We start from the raw sequence: 14,323 nt of genomic DNA, 5'->3' as shown, positions 1-14,323 counted from the left end.
GCTTGTATGAAACATAAGGTTGCAACTTATGATGACAATGTTAAAGATTTATCAAGCATTGGAGAAACATCATTTAGGTTTCATGGAAAAGACTATTGTTGTTCCATAAGCTACAACTCCTCTTGTTGATAAGGTAACATTCAATCTCATCCCTTTTAAACAATATGATGGAAGCCAATAAGGGATGAATAGAGTAAAGGTGAGTAATGTTGTTAATTTGGTAATTCTGTCTACTTTGATTCTACTTATGGTTTTTTTTTATGGTTACATTTATCACATCTTTGTCAAAAAGGGGGAGAATATGGTAGTACCAAATGCAAAGTTTTGTTCTTGGTTATGATTGCTACATTTTGCTTCGTTAAATATAGATATGGTGATAGTTTTTATTGCATATTTATGACCTTGGTGCATGCTTAATTGTTCTGTGATGAACAAGCATATTGATATGGGGTGTGATCAAGCGTGGTTCTACCTCTTAGTGGCAGACATATTCTAAATCTCTTGTTATTCAAAAATATGTTACGACATGGATCAAAATCAGAAATTCGCTCATTTTCAGCTATTAAATAAAAGTTAAGTGCTTGAAAAAGCCTGTTTTAAATTGTCAAGCTCCAAATTTTTTGCTATTGAGGTTTGATTATGAGTTATTAAAGAGTAAAATAATGAATAAAAATTTGCAACTTTTGGAATAAAAATTTGCAACTTTTGGGGCTATTCCTAAAGGACCCAATAAATTCTTATTGGAATTAGATGACCTTTTATGTGGCTTGTTTGGATTGTGGGGTAACCATTGGTTGCAGGGTTTTGTAAAAAATGTCAAGGGGGAGATTGTTGAGAAAGCTGTTGTTGCACATTTCACGTCCTACTATAACGAAAATGTTTATCTACTTGGGCTATTGACTTATTCCTTAAATATGTTTCGTTTATACTGAGTTCGGTCCACTTGAATATAGCATATTTGACAAAACTAGAAGCATGGATCGACTAAGGTGCTAAGACTCCCAACTAGATTACTTGAGGTTATTGGATAAGCATTATAATCTTATTATTAATATTATTTTTAAGAGGTAAAATATCATATTTATTCAAGAGATTTTTGGGGCAGTTGGAAGACTAATTTATGAAGACTTTTATGTGGTAAATACTTAGGATAATTAATGGAATAATTTCAACTTTTAGATAGGAGTTTAAAGCCTATCAAAACACTGTTGATTGACCACTTGAAGAGACCTATAAATAGGATGTTTTGTGCCGCACATCAAGAGCAATTTTGGATTTTCTTTGTCGACAACTTTGTTTATTTCTTATTGTTATTTTTTACACTCTTTTTCAGTATTCTTTGGTATTGATTGTATTGTGAGGTATTTAGGTGAGTAATTTGTGACAATTAGGGTTGGTATTGAGGCTACAATTATGTGACAATCTAAATTAGACCCTAGTTGGAATGTAGTTTCGGGGCCATAAGATCGAGTCCCAAGAATTTATTTAAAATTTAGTTGCATGTCCTCTATGTGTATTAGTGCATGTGTGAAAATTTGATGATTTAATTTAGACTTATGAATGTGAATTTCGTGTGATTGACTTAGTTGAGAACTTAAGAAAATATGATAGGGGAATGTGTAAGGACCAAATAATAACAAAGTGAGGGATCTTGGGTTTGCATGTCAAATTGCCAAAAAAACCCAAGTAGTGGCCGGCCATGCCATGATGCCCATCCCTTAGGTTGAATTTCAATGCAATTATTTATTAGTTAACAATTAAAATAAATAAAAGAAAGGAATTAAAAAGGAAAAGATGAACAAAATGAGGAGGGAAGAATGAGTGTTCATGTTCTCTTTCTTTTGCAATTGCCGTAACTAGAGGAAGAGGAAGAAGGAAGATTTGGCCAAGGTGGTCCTCTAGATTAAGGTATGTTCAAGGTTATTTTTGGAAGTATATACAACCTTTGGGTGATGAGTCTAAATTCTATCTATCTCATGGTTGGATTTGGGGTTGTTGGAGAGTTAGGATTCGGCTAAGGAGCTTAAAAATTTTAGTTGATACCTTGATGCTATTAGCATGCTAGTTATATGGATGTGTTAAGTTGCTTGTTATGTTAGCATGAAAGTTGAAATTGTTAAGCTATTTTGTTGGAGGTGCCGAATTTAGGACTAAGAAGAGAATGAGTATTCGGCTAACATAGTGGAAAGGTGGGTGTTGCCGATTGTTAGATTTAGACTATGGGAGTGGCTATAATGGGCATTAAGATGTGGAACTTAAGAAATGTAGTTATATGTGGATTTGCATGATGTTACAAATAGATGTGAAAATATGCTAGATTAGGAAAATTCGATCAAGTGTTCATGAGATGAAATTAGGTGTTTAAATGATGTTATAGTTGACATTGTACATATATACATACATTCGGCCATCTAATTGAGTATGAAGGTGGTGTTAAATCTAATTGTGGTGCCCATTCTGAAGTATATATACATATATATATACAGAAGTATGCCCATTCGTGATGTTACCTTTAACTTTGTGTATAATCGACTAAATGGGTAATTAGTGAGGATGGTTGCCGAATATAAACATACATATGCATGTGTAATTGAATTATGAATGTTTAGCAAGATGGTTAAACTAGTTGATTTATTGATTAAGCTCAAGGAGTTAAAGGAGGAGAATCAAGCAAAGGCAAAGAAAAGATCATCGAGTAGCTGAGTTGGAACCGTCTTACCCAACACAAGGTAAGTCATTAAGCATATATTTTGTATTGATTTAAATGGTCATAACGTCTATGTAATTATGCTGAATGGAATGATAAATATATATACATGTATGCATGGGGTGATGAAAGTATTGAATGAAAAAGAAAGGAGGTGAGATGTATTGAGTTGTTGATTTCGGCACTAAGTGTGCGGGTGTAAACATTTATGATCATGAAATTGGCACTAAGTGTGCGGGTTCAAGTTGTATAGCACTAAGTGTGCGAGTTCGATTATATAACACTAAGTGTGCGGACTTACTATATGTTTTTGAATCACTATTGACACTAAGGGTGCGACCTTATTGAGTTGATCACGGACAGCGGAACGAGTAAGTGTCTTGAGTTTGTGGCTAATAGACGTTATGTTTATATTTGGAATTTTGCTTGGTAAGTCTTGAACCTATGTGATAATTATACTTGAAGTCACGTACATAAGATTCATCGTGGAATAGAGGGAATGTCATTTAGTTGCATGAATGTAACGAGAATGAAATCATCCATGGAAAATGCCTCAAATATCATGTTGAGTAGCATATGAAATGTTGATGTAGTACTTGGTATGATATTGAACCGAAAGGTCTAAGGAACTATAGCATAGTTCGGTATGGGTGGAGAGAATTAACTCCTTTTCCTTTGTTTTCTCATGTGATAATTTATTAATGGATGATTATGTGACGCCTATGACTTACTGAGTTATGTACTCATTTGGTGTGCTTATTTGTTGCTTATTTAGGTTCTTGATCCATTTTGTGTGCTCGTGACCGTCGTGAAAGTCATCACACCGGATTGCAACTTTTTGGGGTATCTTCTTCTTAGTTGGCCTAGGAGAACATTTCGGCATGTATAGGCTATTATGTTGTGTTTGAACTTTGGTATGTAAACTTTCAGCCATGCGAAAATGGCATAAATGTTAATTTGGATTTTGGGTCCTATGATATTTAGTTATAAATCTTAGTAAATGGGTTTTATAATGTGGTCATGACTGATATTGGGCCAATTCGGTTTTGGTTGAATAATAGTTGAGGCCTATTCGATTTTTATGCCATATGTCATGGTTGATTATTTTTGGAGTTAAAATTCATGATATGGCAATAGTGTAGTAGGGAGATGTTTGACAATGATCAGCCTTTGGTATGGCTAGTCATGATCATAATTTGTGATATGTATGATGAATTATTAGTTAGATCAAGGAGAAATCACGAAATAGGCATAGTTGCTTTAGTAACAGATGCTGGCAGCAGCAGTGATGTGAGATTGAAAAATCACTAAAAATAGTAGGAGCGGAATTAAATAATGAATAAATTATGTAATCGAAGCTCGATGAGTCTATTTTCATATGGAAGAAACGAAACGACCATATGAGCTGTATGTTAGGAGATAATTAAACTCTTGTGAAACAGGGCTAGAGCGATTTCTGGATCCCCTATCCCGACTTTATAAATTCACCATAAATTAATCAGAGACAATTAGAAGTTATGCCTTATATGTATAGATTTCCTTTTGAGTCTATTCTTATTAGAAACAAACGGCATAAGTATTGAAGCTCTGTAAAGGGAGATATCTAAGTCGTAATGCACAAAGGTCAGAGTAGTCGAACCCAGGAACAGGGACGACTTTAACTAATAAACTGTACCAATTGGCCCAACCAAAAATTCTACAAAAATTCTACCATATAGATATATAAGTCTAGTTCTGGGGAAAATTTACAGAACTGGATTTCGAGTTTCAGAACTCAAGATATGATTTTTAAAGTGACTAGTACACAGATTGGCAGCTTGTCTGGGAAATTTTTAATAAGTGGTTTGAAGTCTGTTAACACCTCGTGTTCGACTCCGGCGACGGTCTCGGGTTCGGGGTGTTACAATTTAATTGGTATCAGAGCTATGGTTTAGTCGGTTCTAGAACTACCATAGCGCGTATGAGTCTAGCTATACATGCCTTAATGTTAATGTTTAAATGTGTGATGACTTCTGACGGTTAAAATTTTTGTTTTGATTAGTAAATGGATCCCGATGTAGAGAGAGCCTTAGTGGATGACGTTGAAAGTGTAGCGGCTGCTCCTGCACAAGGGACGCCACCTGTTGAACCTCAGTCATCTGCAAATAATCAAAATGAGGGGGCTAAACAAGCCTTCTTTACCATGATGAATGAGTGGGTCGCGCAATATGCTCGAACCAATCCGGCTGTCCAACAATTCCCGAATTTGAAAAATCCACCCCAAGAGCCCGTATTGCCATCAGTTACTGATCCTGTGAGGCTGATAAGCCACCTGTAGACTTGATTAGGAAGCGCGGGGCCGAGGAGTTCAGGGCCATAGTTACTGATGATGCCGAAAGGGCCGAGTTCTGGCTTGATAACACCATTCGGGTGTTTGATGAACTGTCATGCACGCCCGATGAATGTCTAAAGTGTGCTATATCCTTGTTACGGGACTCAGCCTACTATTGGTGGAGGACCTTGATTTCCATAGTCCCAAACGAACGAGTTACTTGGGACTTCTTTCAAACGGAATTTCGAGAGAAATATATTAGTCAACGGTTCATTGATCAAAAGCGTAAGGAATTCTTGGAACTCAAGCAAGGCCGTATGACAGTATCTGAATACGAACATGAATTCGTAAGACTCAGTAGGTATGCCCGGGAGTGTGTAGCTGATGAGGTTACTATGTGCAAAAGATTCGAAGAAGGATTGAATGAAGATTTAAAGCTACTAGTGGGTATTTTGGAGATAAAAGAATTCGTAACACTAGTCGAACAAGCCTGCAAGGCGGAAGAACTTGGAAAGGAGAAGAAGAAGGCTGAATTTGAAGCTAGAGACTATCGTAAAAGATCGATGGGTAAAGCTCCGTTCTCAGCTGTAAAGAAGTTCAGGGAGGACACTAATAAGTCGAGGACGACTGCGGGAATTTCCATCAGAGCACGACCATCGACGGACTCCCGAGCTACTTCGGTAGCTAGTGTGGGCAATAATCGTCAAGAGAAACCTGAATGTCCCCAATGCGGAAGACGGCACCTAGGTGAATGTTGGGGTAAGTCTATTAACAGGGCCTGTTACGAATGCGGTTCGGAGGACCACTTCATTAGAGATTGCACGGAGCTTGATGAGAAGAATAAGATGCAAGGTGCAAGACCTAGTGGAATGACAGCTAGAGGTAGACCACCGAGAATTTCAGGAGGTAGGGGTGGTAGTCAGAGAGGGGCCTCTGATACGGCTATTCGAACCGAGACCTGTACTCCTGCTAGAGCATATGCCATTCGCGCACGAGAGGAGGCATCCTCCTCTGATGTTATCACTGGTACTTTCACTCTCTTTGATACTAATGTGATTGCATTGATTGACCCTGGCTCTACTCATTCATATGTATGTGAAACCTTAGCATCCAGTAAGACTCTACCTGTTGAGTCTACTGAGTTCGTAATTCGAGTGTCAAACCCTTTGGGTCAATACGTACTTGTTGATAAAGTGTGTAAGAGATGCCCTCTAATAATCCGAGAATCCTGTTTTCTGGCCGATTTGATGCTTTTACCATTTGACGAATTTGATATTATTCTTGGTATGGATTGGTTGACCGTACATGATGCAGTGGTGAACTACAAAAGAAAAACCATCGATTTGAGGAGTGCAAATGATGAGGTAGTCCGAGTTGAGTCTACCGATTTGAAGGGGGTGCCAGCGATAATATCTTCAATGACCGCTCAGAGATATGTGAAAAAGGGTTGTGAAACATACCTTGCGTATGTATTTGATAGCAAAGAGACGGAAAGGAAACTTGAATCAGTACCAGTGGTTTGTGAGTATTCAGATGTTTTTCCTGAGGAGTTACCGGGGTTGCCACCGGTTCGAGAGGTGGAATTCGGCATCGAGATTGTACCTGGTACCACGCCAATCTCAATAGCCCCGTATCGTATGGCATTAACGGAATTAAAGGAATTGAAAGTTCAATTGCAAGAATTGATGGATAGAGGTTTCGCTCGACCGAGTTTTTCTCCATGGGGCGCACCCGTATTGTTTGTGAAAAAGAAGGATGGAACCATGAGATTGTGCATCGACTATCGTCAGTTGAATAAAGTGACCATAAAGAATAAATACCCGTTGCCACGTATTGATGATTTGTTTGATCAATTAAAGGGAGCCTCAGTATTTTCCAAGATAGATTTGAGATCTGGTTATTATCAGTTGAGGGTTCGAGACTCGGACATACCCAAAACCGCTTTTAGAACGAGGTACGGTCACTACGAATTCTTAGTGATGCCGTTTGGGCTCACTAATGCCCCTGCGGTATTTATGGATTTAATGAATCGAGTATTCAGGCCATACTTGGATCGATTTGTGGTTGTGTTTATTGGTGATATTTTAGTTTATTCACAAGGTGAAGCCGAACACGCCGAGCATTTGAGGTTAGTATTACAGATTTTGCGAGACAAGCAGTTATACGCAAAATTCAGTAAATGTGAATTTTGGTTGAGAAAGGTTAGCTTTTTGGGGCACGTGGTGTCCGCATCGGGTGTTAGAGTGGATCCGAACAAAATTTCGGCCATACTCGATTGGAAACCTCCGAGGAATATTACTGAAGTTAGGAGCTTTTTGGGACTTGCCGGATACTACCGACGGTTTGTAAGGGGTTTCTCGATGATAGCTGCACTGTTGGCGAAACTACTCCAAAAAGATGTTGAGTTTGAATGGACAGAAAACTGTCGGAAGAGTTTCGATCGACTAAAGACCTGTTTAACCGAAGCTCCAGTGCTAGTACAACCGGAGTCCGGCAAAGAGTTTGTCATTTATAGTGATGCATCCTTACTTGGGCTAGGTTGTGTGTTGATGCAAGAAGGTCGAGTTGTCGCTTACGCGTCGAGACAATTAAAGCCGCATGAGAGAAACTATCCGACCCACGATCTTGAATTAGCAGCCATAGTGTTCGCCTTGAAAATATGGCGACATTACTTGTTTGGAGAAAGGTGTCATATTTATTCGGACCACAAGAGTCTAAAATATCTGATGACTCAAAGAGATCTAAATCTACGACAAAGACGTTGGCTTGAGTTGTTGAAGGACTACGAACTTGTTATTGATTATCACCCGGGAAAGGCTAACGTGGTTGCCGATGCTTTAAGTCGGAAAGCACTGTTTGCTTTGAGAGCGGTGAATGCTCACTTATCCGTCTCACCCGATGGGGTGCTAGTAGCTGAATTAGAGGCCAAACCATTATTGATTCGTCAAATACTTGAATCCCAGAAAGTCGATGCTGAATTGGTCACTAAACGAGCTGAATGTGCTTCGAATAAGGAATCGGAGTTCCGGATTGACGACAATGATTGCTTGACGTTCAGAGGTCGATTATGTGTTCCAAGAAATTCAGAACTTATTTCGATGATTTTGAACGAGGCTCATAGTAGTCGAATGTCAGTCCACCCGGGTAGTACTAAAATGTACAATGACCTGTAACACCAATTTTGGTGGCCCGGTATGAAACGAGACATTTCTGAATTTGTGTCAAGGTGTTTGATATGTCAACAAGTAAAAGCGAAACATCAAGTGCCATCTGGATTACTTCAGCCAATCATGATACCCGAATGGAAATGGGATCGAGTGACAATGGACTTTATATCTGGGTTGCCTTTGACTCAGAGTAAGAAAGACTCGGTCTGGGTCATTGTTGATAGATTGACCAAGTCTGCTCATTTTATCCCTGTCCGTACGGATTTTTCTCTCGATAAATTGGCAGAATTATATGTCTCCCAAATAGTTCGGTTGCATGGGGTACCTATTTCCATCGTGTCGGATAGAGACCCAAGATTTACCTCGCGATTTTGGAAGAAATTACAAGAAGCATTGGGTACCAAAATGCACTTTAGCACCGCATTCCATCCTCAGACCGATGGCCAATCTGAGCGGATAATTCAGATACTCGAGGATATGTTGAGATGTTGTGTTTTAGAGTTTTGTGGTTCATGGGAAAGATATCTGCCTTTGATCGAATTCGCTTACAACAATAGTTTTCAGTCAAGCATTAAGATGGCACCTTACGAGGCTTTATACGGTCGTAAATGCCGTACCCAATTATTTTGGACTGAACTTAGTGAAAGTAAGATCCTTGGGGTTGATTTGATTAAGGATGCCGAGCAGAAAGTCCGATTAATTCGCGAAAGTTTGAAAGCCGCTTCGGATCGTTAAAAGTCGTATGCGGATTTGGAAAGAAAAGACATTGAATATCAGGTTGGAGACAAAGTATTTCTCAAAGTTTCACCCTGGAAGAAGGTGCTTAGATTTGGTCGTAAGGGCAAATTGAGTCCGAGGTTCATCGGTCCGTATGAAGTATCCGAACGAGTTGGACCAGTTGCATACCGATTAATTTTGCCCCCTGAGCTCGAAAAGATTCACAATGTTTTTCATGTCTCGATGCTTCGACGATATAGGTCCAATTCATCGCACGTAATTACTCCATCGGAGATCGAGATTCAATCTAATTTGAGTTACGAAGAAGAACCAGTTCGTATTTTAGCACGTGAAGTAAAAGAACTACGAAACAGGAAAATCTCATTAGTGAAGGTACTGTGGCATAAACACGGAGTCGAAGAAGCCACTTGGGAACTTGAGGACTCTATGAAGGATCGATATCCTAAATTGCTCACTGGTAAGATTTTCGGGGACGAAAATTTCTTATGTGGGGGAGAGTTGTGACAGTCTCAATTAGACCCTAGTTGGAATGTAGTTTCGGGGCCATAAGACCGAGTCCCAAGAATTTATTTAAAATTTAGTTGCATGTCCTCTATGTGTATTAGTGCATGTGTGAAAATTTGATGATTTAATTTAGACTTATGAATGTGAATTTCGTGTGATTGACTTAGTTGAGAAATTAAGAAAATATGATAGGGGAATGTGTAAGGACCAAATAATAACAAAGTGAGGGATCTTGGGTTTGCATGTCAAATTGCCAAAAAAACCCAAGTAGTGGCCGGCCATGCCATGATGCCCATCCCTTAGGTTGAATTTCAATGCAATTATTTATTAGTTAACAATTAAAATAAATAAAAGAAAGGAATTAAAAAGGAAAAGATGAACAAAATGAGGAGGGAAGAATGAGTGTTCATGTTTTCTTTCTTTTGCAATTGCCGTAACTAGAGGAAGAGGAAGAAGGAAGATTCGGCCAAGGTGGTCCTCTAGATTAAGGTATGTTCAAGGTTATTTTTGGAAGTATATACAACCTTTGGGTGATGAGTCTAAATTCTATCTATCTCATGGTTGGATTTGGGGTTGTTGGGGAGTTAGGATTCGGCTAAGGAGCTTAAAAATTTTAGTTGATACCTTGATGCTATTAGCATGCTAGTTATATGGATGTGTTAAGTTGCTTGTTATGTTAGCATGAAAGTTGAAATTGTTAAGCTATTTTGTTGGAGGTGCCGAATTTAGGACTAAGAAGAGAATGAGTATTCGGCTAACATAGTGGAAAGGTGGGTGTTGCCGATTGTTAGATTTAGACTATGGGAGTGGCTATAATGGGCATTAAGATGTGGAACTTAAGAAATGTAGTTATATGTGGATTTGCATGATGTTACAAATAGATGTGAAAATATGCTAGATTAGGAAAATTCGATCAAGTGTTCATGAGATGAAATTAGGTGTTTAAATGATGTTATAGTTGACATTGTACATATATACATACATTCGGCCATCTAATTGAGTATGAAGGTGGTGTTAAATCTAATTGTGGTGCCCATTCGGAAGTATATATACATATATATATACATAAGTATGCCCATTCGTGATGTTACCTTTAATTATGTGTATAATCGACTAAATGGGTAATTAGTGAGGATGGTTGCCGAATATACAAACATACATATGCATGTGTAATTGAATTATGAATGTTTAGGAAGATGGTTAAACTAGTTGATTTATTGATTAAGCTTAAGGAGTTAAAGGAGGAGAATCAAGGAAAGGCAAAGAAAAGATCATCGAGTAGCTGAGTTGGAACCGTCTTACCCAACACAAGGTAAGTCATTAAGCATATATTTTGTATTGATTTAAATGGTCATAACGTCTATGTAATTATGCTGAATGGAATGATAAATATATATATATACATGTATGCATGGGGTGATGAAAGTATTGAATGAAAAAGAAAGGAGGTGAGATGTATTGAGTTGTTGATTTCGGCACTAAGTGTGCGGGTGTAAACATTTATGATCATGAAATTGGCACTAAGTGTGCGGGTTCAAATTGTATAGCACTAAGTGTGTGGGTTCAAGTTGTATAGCACTAAGTGTGCGAGTTCGATTATATAACACTAAGTGTGCGGACTTACTATATGTTTTTGAATCACTATTGACACTAAGGGTGCGACCTTATTGAGTTGATCACGGACAGCGGAACGAGTAAGTGTCTTGAGTTTGTGGCTAATAGACGTTATGTTTATATTTGGAATTTTGCTTGGTAAGTCTTGAACCTATGTGATAATTATACTTGAAGTCACGTACATAAGATTCATCGTGGAATAGAGGGAATGTCATTTAGTTGCATGAATGTAACGAGAATGAAATCATCCATGGAAAATGCCTCAAATATCGTGTTGAGTAGCATATGAAATGTTGATGTAGTACTTGGTATGATATTGAACCGAAAGGTCTAAGGAACTATAGCATAGTTCGGTATGGGTGGAGAGAATTAACTCCTTTTCCTTTGTTTTCTCATGTGATAATTTATTAATGGATGATTATGTGACGCCTATGACTTACTGAGTTATGTACTCATTTGGTGTGCTTATTTGTTGCTTATTTAGGTTCTTGATCCATTTTGTGTGCTCGTGACCGTGGTCAAAGTCATCACACCAGATTGCAACTTTTTGGGGGTATCTTCTTCTTAGTTGGCCTAGGAGAACATTTCGGCATGTATAGGCTATTATGTTGTGTTTGAACTTTGGTATGTAAATTTTCAGCCATGCGAAAATGACATAAATGTTAATTTGGACTTTGGGTCCTATGATATTTAGTTATAAATCTTAGTAAATGGGTTTTATAATGTGGTCATGACTGATATTGGGCCAATTCGGTTTTGGTTGAATAATAGTTGAGGCCTATTCGATTTTTATGCCATATGTCATGGTTGATTATTTTTGGTGTTAAAATTCATGATATGGCAATAGTGTAGTAGGGAGATGTTTGACAATGATCAGCCTTTGGCATGGCTAGTCATGATCATAATTTGTGATATGTATGATGAATTATTAGTTAGATCGAGGAGAAATCACGAAATAGGCATAGTTGCTTTAGTAACAGATGCTGGCAGCAGCAGTGATGTGAGATTGAAAAATCACTAAAAATAGTAGGAATGAAATTAAATAATGAATAAATTATGTAATCGAAGCTCGATGAGTCTATTTTCATATGGAAGAAACGAAACGACCATATGAGCTGTATGTTAGGAGATAATTAAACTCTTGTGAAACAGGGCTAGAGCGATTTCTGGATCCCCTGTCCCGACTTTAGAAATTCACCATAAATTAATCAGACATAATTAGAAGTCATGCCTTATATGTATAGATTCCCTTTTGAGTCTAGTCTCATTAGAAACAAACGGCATAAGTATTGAAGCTCTGTAAAGGGAGATATCTAAGTCGTAATGCACAAAGGTCAGAGTAGTCGAACCCAGGAACAGGGACGACTTTAACTAATAAACTGTACCAATTTGCCCAACCAAAAATTCTACAAAAATTCTACCATATAGATATATGAGTCTAGTTCTGGGGAAAATTTACAGAACTGGATTTCGAGTTTCAGAACTCAAGATATGATTTTTAAAGTGACTAGTACGCAGATTGGCAGCTTGTCTGGGAAATTTTTAATAAGTGGTTTGAAGTCTGTTAACACCTCGTGTTCGACTCCGGCGACGGTCTCGGGTTCGGGGTGTTACAAATTACTTCTTTGTGTAAGGACAGATTAGGCTTAAGCTAATAGGTGATCTAAAAGAATTTTTAATAAAATAAATTGTTAGATGAGGCTCCGCAAACGTAGGGTCATTGTGTCTGAATTGCGTTAAAAAATATTAGTTGTGTCGATTTTTTTTCTTTTATTTTTGCATTGCCTATTTTCATTTTATTTATTGTTGAATGTTAAGCAAAGCTAATTTATCATATCTACAGACTAATTACTTTTTAAATATCTTATCAAGTTTAAGCTAATTAAGATATGAATAATGATATTTTCAAAGAAAAATATGAAAAAAAAATCTAAAAAATAAAGATTGTTAGGTTAAACTTTGTACCCAAAACTGCTTGATATCAGAACTTAGAATGTGCTTGGCTAAGTTGAAAAGTGGAAAGAAAATAAATTAAAAGCATGTTTGATGAGAAAGAAAAGTAAGAGGAAAGAAATAGAATAGATAATCATTTTCTTTTCTAATGCATAAAAACCTATCTATCCAAATAGAATAATAAGAAGAGAGAAGATCGAAAAAAAAAGAAAGAATGTATATTAGTTCAAAATTATATATTTTTAAAAATTTCATATTTTTCCTCTCATTTTTTAAATCTTCTAAGTAGTAAATTATTATTATTTGTTACAAATTTTCCATCTTTCTTACCAAACACACTTATAGAAAAATAAATTAGCCTTGAATTTTTCATTTTTTCATTTTCCTTTCCACTTTTGAGCAAAGGTTTTGTTTCCATGGCGGCTTAATATAAAACATTGATAATGGTAATATTATACCAATATTATACCATCTCTACGGGCTTCATTGTGAGCTTTGCTAATGTTATAGGAGTCCTAGGAATCAAGAGCTAAATTCTAGAAATTTTTTTTTTTGGGGGGGGAGGGGAAGGGTGGTTATTCTAAACTGCCTGTCTTTATATAAATAATGAACGAACAAGATATTCCCTTATTTAAAGGGCCCTTGCGAAACTCCATCAACATGAATCCCACCAAAATTTGTTAGTTAGATAAATTCAATATTTTATCCCAAATAATGCTGAAATATTTGAGTTTTAACGTAGACTTGCACTAAGCCAGAAAACACATCATAAAGTCATTCATCTCAAGTTATAACGTGCAAGCAATTCCGCTGTTATTTCATTCCCCCCTTTTTTTGCAAATAGACGATTTAAGCGAGCTTGAGATATGCCGATTTGTCGTCAGCACCACGCACTTCTCGTTGCCTCGTAACTTTAGTCGTTAAAACTGATTAATTCAAACCCACCAATTCTCTCTCCTCATTTTCAACCGCAAAAAGTAATATCTCTATTTTCCTTACTACGTCTCGTGAGTTACAATATTTATGTCTACAATGATTTATTTTCCTCCTCCTATTTAAAAAAATATTTTTAGCATTTTATTTATTTTTTTAATTTTTTTAATTTTTTTAATTTTTTAATTTGTGTTTTTTTTAAATCATCCCAAATTCGATAAAAAAATTTAACGTTTTTAATTTTGTTGATGTGGTGACACATACACATGGATGACATTTTAGCATTTAATTATTTTTTTAATAATTTTGAAAAACAATAAAATATTTTTTTAAAAATTAAAAAACATTAAAATTATTTAAAAAGTATAGAAATATTTGTAAAATTTTTTAAAAATT

This window comes from Gossypium hirsutum, chromosome A06 (assembly GCF_007990345.1).
Source record: "Gossypium hirsutum isolate 1008001.06 chromosome A06, Gossypium_hirsutum_v2.1, whole genome shotgun sequence".
NCBI lineage: Eukaryota > Viridiplantae > Streptophyta > Magnoliopsida > Malvales > Malvaceae > Gossypium > Gossypium hirsutum.
This window is presented reverse-complemented; position numbering follows the sequence as displayed.